Here is a 6026-nt window from a genome sequence, read left to right as displayed (position 1 = left end):
TCATAGCATTCTTGGTTTTGCAATTGATGGGCTATTTAGAGTGCCATATACAGGGGTAGAGGTAGCACACAAAGGTATTTGGAATGCTGTCCAATTTTGGAGAATTATCACAAACCAACCTCAGACTTTTTCTGCTGGCAGATCAAAAACCTCTCAAATACTAGACCCTGCACTTAGGTTTATTCATAGGCTGATTGCTAGCACTATCTTGGGTAGAGGGACTAGTTCTGGTGCTGTTGGGAAATCTGAATTATTCATGTTATGGTGTGCTTTTCACAAGGTCAAGGTTTCTCCTGGTTATTTCTTTTGTGAGCATGTGTTGCATATTGCCACCAAATCCATAGGTGACATTGTCTTGGGTGGGCTCATAACTGTCATAGCCAAGCATTTTGGTTTTAATCCTGAAGAGCATCCAATACCAGTACTTGTAGACACCTTATATTTTGATGCTACACACCTATCCAAAACAGGATTCAGCCTGCCACCTTCTGACACTCCACAACCAACAACAGAAACTGAACCCACTGCACAACCAGAGAGACCATCTGTCCCACCAGTCCAACAACATTCTGCTGAACCTGCCCCACCCTCTCAGCCTGCACAGGACACCCCAGCAGCTTCTGCACAAACTACACCTCCTGCAGCTGACCCTTCTTCATCCACAGCCCCTCCTGCCTTCAACACTAAAGCCTTATTCACCTATCTTGAAAGGCTTAGTGATGATATATACTTTGTGGATAGGAAACTTGACACTGGTCTTGATACCCTCAAGGATCGACATGATCAACTATTTGACCTTGTCATGGAAACCAGGGACAAGCAGAAAGAATTGAAGGAGATGATGAAGCAGCTCATGATCTTTCTGGGCATGCCACCTCCACCTCCATCACCTCCTCCAGCACCATCATTTCGACAGCAGCCAGATGCAACCAGCCCCTTAGCAACATCTATGGACAAGGGCAAAACAATAGAACTAGATTAGTTTTTGTTTTACTTTTGTTCAAACTTGTAGGACTTTTTCTTTGTAAATATGTTCAAACAATTGTAGTTTGTTTTGAATTCTGTTTGTTTATTTTGAATTAGTTTGTTTTGAATTCTGTTTTTCTTAAAGTTCTATTGGATGGCCATTACATTAGTTCTTCATTGATTTTCATTGCCTTTACTGCCCTTTTGTGCATAATTGTCCATATATTGTATATTTTTGCATGCTTCTACTGGTGGTTGCACATTTTTCCTTGCTAATCATCATGCAGCAGCTTTTGAATATACTGCACAGGCTGTGAATTCCCTTATGCAATTATTTTGCATAGCCTGTGCAGCCCTTTATGCCACTTATGCAGAACTGCACAGGCTGTCATCCCCTTATGCAAATGTCCTACATAGCCTATGCAGCCCTTATTGCCACTCATGTAGAACCGCACGGCTTATGCACCCTACTTATGCACATGTTCTGGACAGCACTTTACTCTGCATAACCTGTGCAGCTTCTTATGCATCCCTTTATATCTTGAATTCTCATCTGCTCTATACCAGGTAACTCTTTCTTTTTGCTTTTAATTTTCACTAATCCTGGTTCTTCCCTTTGAGTTTTTATACTACACTGCTTGAGACATTGAGGACAATGTCTAATTTTGAGTTTGGGGGTGCACATTTTGATTTTTGCTTTGCTTCATTTTTCACATTTTAAGTATAGGAGCATCTCATCCCATTCCATTTACATATATTGTAAATATTTTACATATACATCCTTACATACATATACATAACACATTTACACACACATTATACATCATTTACATACACATTATACATCACTTAGAAATTGTACACATTGCATACAAATAGATTTCCTCCATTTAGTTAATGCATTGTTCATTTTTAGGAATCATGCATCATGCATTAAAATCTTTTGCCAAATCCCTTGAGTATTGAAAAGTTACCTATGAGAGTGATTTGACTTACCTTTAGTTGGGTTTGTGGATTGAAAGTTTCCTAAGAGGTGCAAAGTTTTGAAGTGTCTATCCCTTGCCTATGTCTTCTTAGCCAAAAAGCCACCCAACTAGTCCTTTAGAGATTGGAGTGTTTAGAGGGAGTTATTGGATATAAGGTAGTCAAATGATGTCTCACCAATCTTAGAACAAATTTTCTAAACCTTTCAAGGCGAAATACCAGCTTGTACTTGATGAGAGAGATGATTAGGTATTCTTTTATTTAAACCTTCTCATTTTAAACCTTTGACCCTTTTTCCTAATTAAAATTGACCCTTGCAAACCCCTTTGAGCCTTTTTATCCCTAATTTTTCTTGAAATCCTTATTGCTACCTAGCCAATGAACCAAACACTCCACCCCTTTTCATGAGGATAATTGAATATTAGGTACACTTTATAATGAGTTATTCAAAAAAAAAAAAAGAAAAAAATATACAATAAAAGGGAGAAGAAGTGCTTTTCATCTTGTAAAAATGCTAGTATATGTGCTTTTTACTATTGTCATTCAAAATGAAAGAAATCCACCCAAAATATTAAACGAAATGAGTTTGGGGGTGGCAATTTTAGGGACAATCATTAAAAGAAAATGCAAGATACAAGTTTAAAGTATCAAAATGTCCCTCCATTTTTATGTGTTTTGTAAACTATGCTAGCACTTGACAATTCTCATTGTGTATTTCTCTCCTCCATATATATAAAAAAAAAAGAGAAAAAGAAAAAAATATAATAAAATAAGAAGTGTACCTTATGTTGTCAAGATTGAAAATATTCTCATGCTTTGAATCCTTTTTACCCATCTTTCTTCTTAGCCTCATTTTGAACCCCATGACCCCATTACATCCCTAAAAAGACCTTTGATCTCTTGATAGTACTTGCTACATTAGTGGAGATGGGAGTGGGGAATTTGCCTATGGGATTGAAAAACTATTCATTCATTCATTCAATTCCATCATTCCATATAGAGACACTTTGACTATTGATTGTCCTAGAATTCCTTTTGAGCATGACTCTCTCTTTTGATTGGTTGGTTTGGGAATTTTGAATGATAATTGACTTGATGGCTAAGCGATGAAAGCTTGGATAAGCACTAGATTCTTTGCATTTTAAAGGATGGATATATGGATTGTTGGTATGGCTAAAGGGGTGTTAAGTTACTTTAATAGGTAATTTTCATAGCTCTTTGGATAAGGCACCCCTAAAAATTTTGCATCACATTTTAAAGTTTGCTTGAGGACAAGCAAAAGCTTGAGTTTGGGGGTATTTGATGCATACATTTTGCATAATCATTTAGGTTTAATTTCATAGCCATTTTATTTGATTATTAGTCACTTTTAGCTAATTTCATTAGTTATTTAGTTAGTTTTTCATAATTGTCAATTTTTGGATTAATTTATAATTTTACTTTGTTTTGTAGGAAAAATGGTGTTTTTGAAGGACTAAAAAGAAATTTTGCCATTGAGGAGTGACTTCTACAGCCAAAGATATCAAAAACAAGTTTTCAAGTTGAAATATGCATTGACAAAATTGCGCATAACTTGCCGCATAAGCTATGCAGATCCGCATGAGGAGAAGAAACACTGTTCCAACACCTGCCGAATTGTGCATAAGGAGAGTGCATAGCTTATGCAGATTCACGCCTCCCTTATGCACTCTCACGGAATTGTGCATAACTTATGCGCCAAGTCATGCAGTTTCGCATAAGTGAACTAGAAACTAAAAATCGCATAAGGGATCGCATGACTTATGCAGTCCACTTATGCAGTCCCACAAAGAGTTCATTAATGAGTTGGCAGAAGATTCCCTCAGAAAATCCCTCCTCAAACACACCATTTTAGGGCTCCATGTCAGAAAAAGCTATAAAAAGGACCCTTATCCCATTTTAGAAGGAAGGAAGCAAGTAGAGGAAGAAAAGGAATAGGGGAGGCAGCAGCTGAAGAATCACAATCATCTCCCACTCCCTTTTCCAACCAGATTTGGAGATTTTTTTCTTTTCTTATATTTTTCCTACATTGCTAGTGTTTAGTTTCTTGTTTCTTAGTTTAGATTAAAGCTTTATTTCCTTATAAACTCAGAATATCTTGTAAACATTATGGATAGTGAGTAGTTTTACCTTAGATTCTGGAGTAAGGAATGTAATATTTGAGATATTTTGTGGATTTTGATTGGGTAATCCATATTTTGTGGTCTTAATGAGTTTTATTCATTTCTTGTGTGCTTAATGACATGCTTAGTGTAGGACCCCATTAAGTGATGTTCTTAATCCATGGTTGAGGCACCGAAAGGAGAAGGCCTTGTGATAGATAATCAAGAAATTGGACTTAATTAACTTAGATCTAGAAATAGACTAAGGATTAAGAGGATTCACAGATTAATTAAAGAACTTAATGGGTCTTAATTAACTCTAACTCCACGAAAGTAGGATTAGATTAATTAAGCCACTCTTTGTCTCACTCGAAAGGGAATTCAAAGGATTTAAGAATTAATCTCCTTAAAACCCGTAAGTTCCACAAGATCGGATAACCAATTTAAAAAATCCCAAAATAGCTTGAATCTGAAATCCCGAACTCCGGAATCGCCTTTTTATCATTGTTAATTTTTAATCGAATTTAATTACTTGCCATTTTGAATATTGCCATATTTGAATTTGCTTATTTTAATTTGATGCAAAATTTAGTTAAATCATTACATAGTTGAATTGATTATTGATTTTGCACATATAGATTTCATTCTCCAATACACATTAATTGATTGCTTTAATTTCAAAAATAGTTCAATTTAGTCAACTTTTTATATCAAAAATTCAATCATTAACACAACTCCTCGTGGGAACGATATCTTTTCTATATTACTTGTACGACCCGTGCACTTGCGGTTGGGCCACATCAAGTTTTTGGCGCCGTTGCCGGGGAGTTGTTTGTTTAAGATTGAATTCTTGATTATTTTAGTTGTTTATAGTTTTATTTTTGTTAACTTTTCATTTTATGTTTGTTTGTTCTTTTTCAGGTACTTTTAATCTTTTATGAGAAGAGCTAGAAGCACAAGTGACACATCTTACTGTTCAATCCTGAAATTGAGAAATTTTGTAAAGCCAACAAGAAAGAAACCAGAAAAAGAAAAGAAGCTTTGAGAGAAACTGAATTAGAAGCAGACATGGCTGATGAAAGAATTAGAATTGGTGTTAGTAATGCTGGAAATGATCAAAACAATGAAAATGCAGCCCAAGGTGAAGAGGTTGTAAATGCTAATGTGCCTAGGGGAAGTATGATGGATCATGCTTTTCCTCGTTTTGATGACTTGAGAGAGAGCATAGCAAGACCAAGGATTGATGCAAATAGCTACAAGATGGATTTTGGAGTTCTTCAAATGATTCAAAATTCTCGATTTGGGGGACATCCTTCCGAAAATCCACACACACATCTGAAGAAGTTTGCTATGATTTGTGATATGCAAAAACAACCTGGAGTATCTGATGATGCAGCAAGATTGAAGCTATTCCCATTCTCTTTGAAGGATAGAGCATTGGATTGGCTTGATTCTTTACCTCACAACTCCATTACAAATTGGGAGCAACTCACTGATGCATTTCTTGCACAATATTTTCCACCTGGAAAAACTCAAGAATTGAGGAATCAAATGACAGCTTTCAGACCAAGAGAGGATGAAACTCTTTATGAGTCATGGATGAGATGGAAGGAATTAGAGAGACAATGCCCACGTCATGCCATTCCGAAATGGATGATAAATCAGAATTTTTACACCAATGTCACTCCTGCAATTAGAGGGATTATTGATGCTCAAACAGGAGGAGAATTTATTATGAAGCATGAAATGAAGCTTATGAGCTATTGGAGAAAATTGCAAAGAACACTCATCTTTGGAGTAGTCCAAGAGGACCAGCTCCAACTCAAAAGAGGCAAGTTGCTGGAATGTATGACCTTGATCCATTCAACATGATTAATGCAAAGTTTGATGCACTTACAAATGTTTTGGCTAAGAAGATGGAAGATTTGAGTATGTTGGTTAGTTCATCATCATCAT

The 6026-nt window shown here is 36.1% G+C and overlaps 1 non-coding gene across 1 annotated transcript; it reads right to left on the bottom strand.

The window, feature by feature from the left end:
* Positions 1-5606: 5606 nt before the first annotated feature.
* On the bottom strand, positions 5607-5713 carry LOC131171599 (small nucleolar RNA R71). Its single transcript, XR_009142259.1, has one exon. It is a non-coding gene; the product is annotated as a small nucleolar RNA R71 (small nucleolar RNA).
* Between the last annotated feature and the right edge of the window lie 313 nt (positions 5714-6026).

The sequence above is a fragment of the Hevea brasiliensis genome, chromosome 12 (assembly GCF_030052815.1).
Source record: "Hevea brasiliensis isolate MT/VB/25A 57/8 chromosome 12, ASM3005281v1, whole genome shotgun sequence".
Classification (NCBI taxonomy): domain Eukaryota; kingdom Viridiplantae; phylum Streptophyta; class Magnoliopsida; order Malpighiales; family Euphorbiaceae; genus Hevea; species Hevea brasiliensis.
Note: the sequence above shows the minus strand (reverse complement) of the source record. Positions and strands in the feature narration are given on the sequence as shown.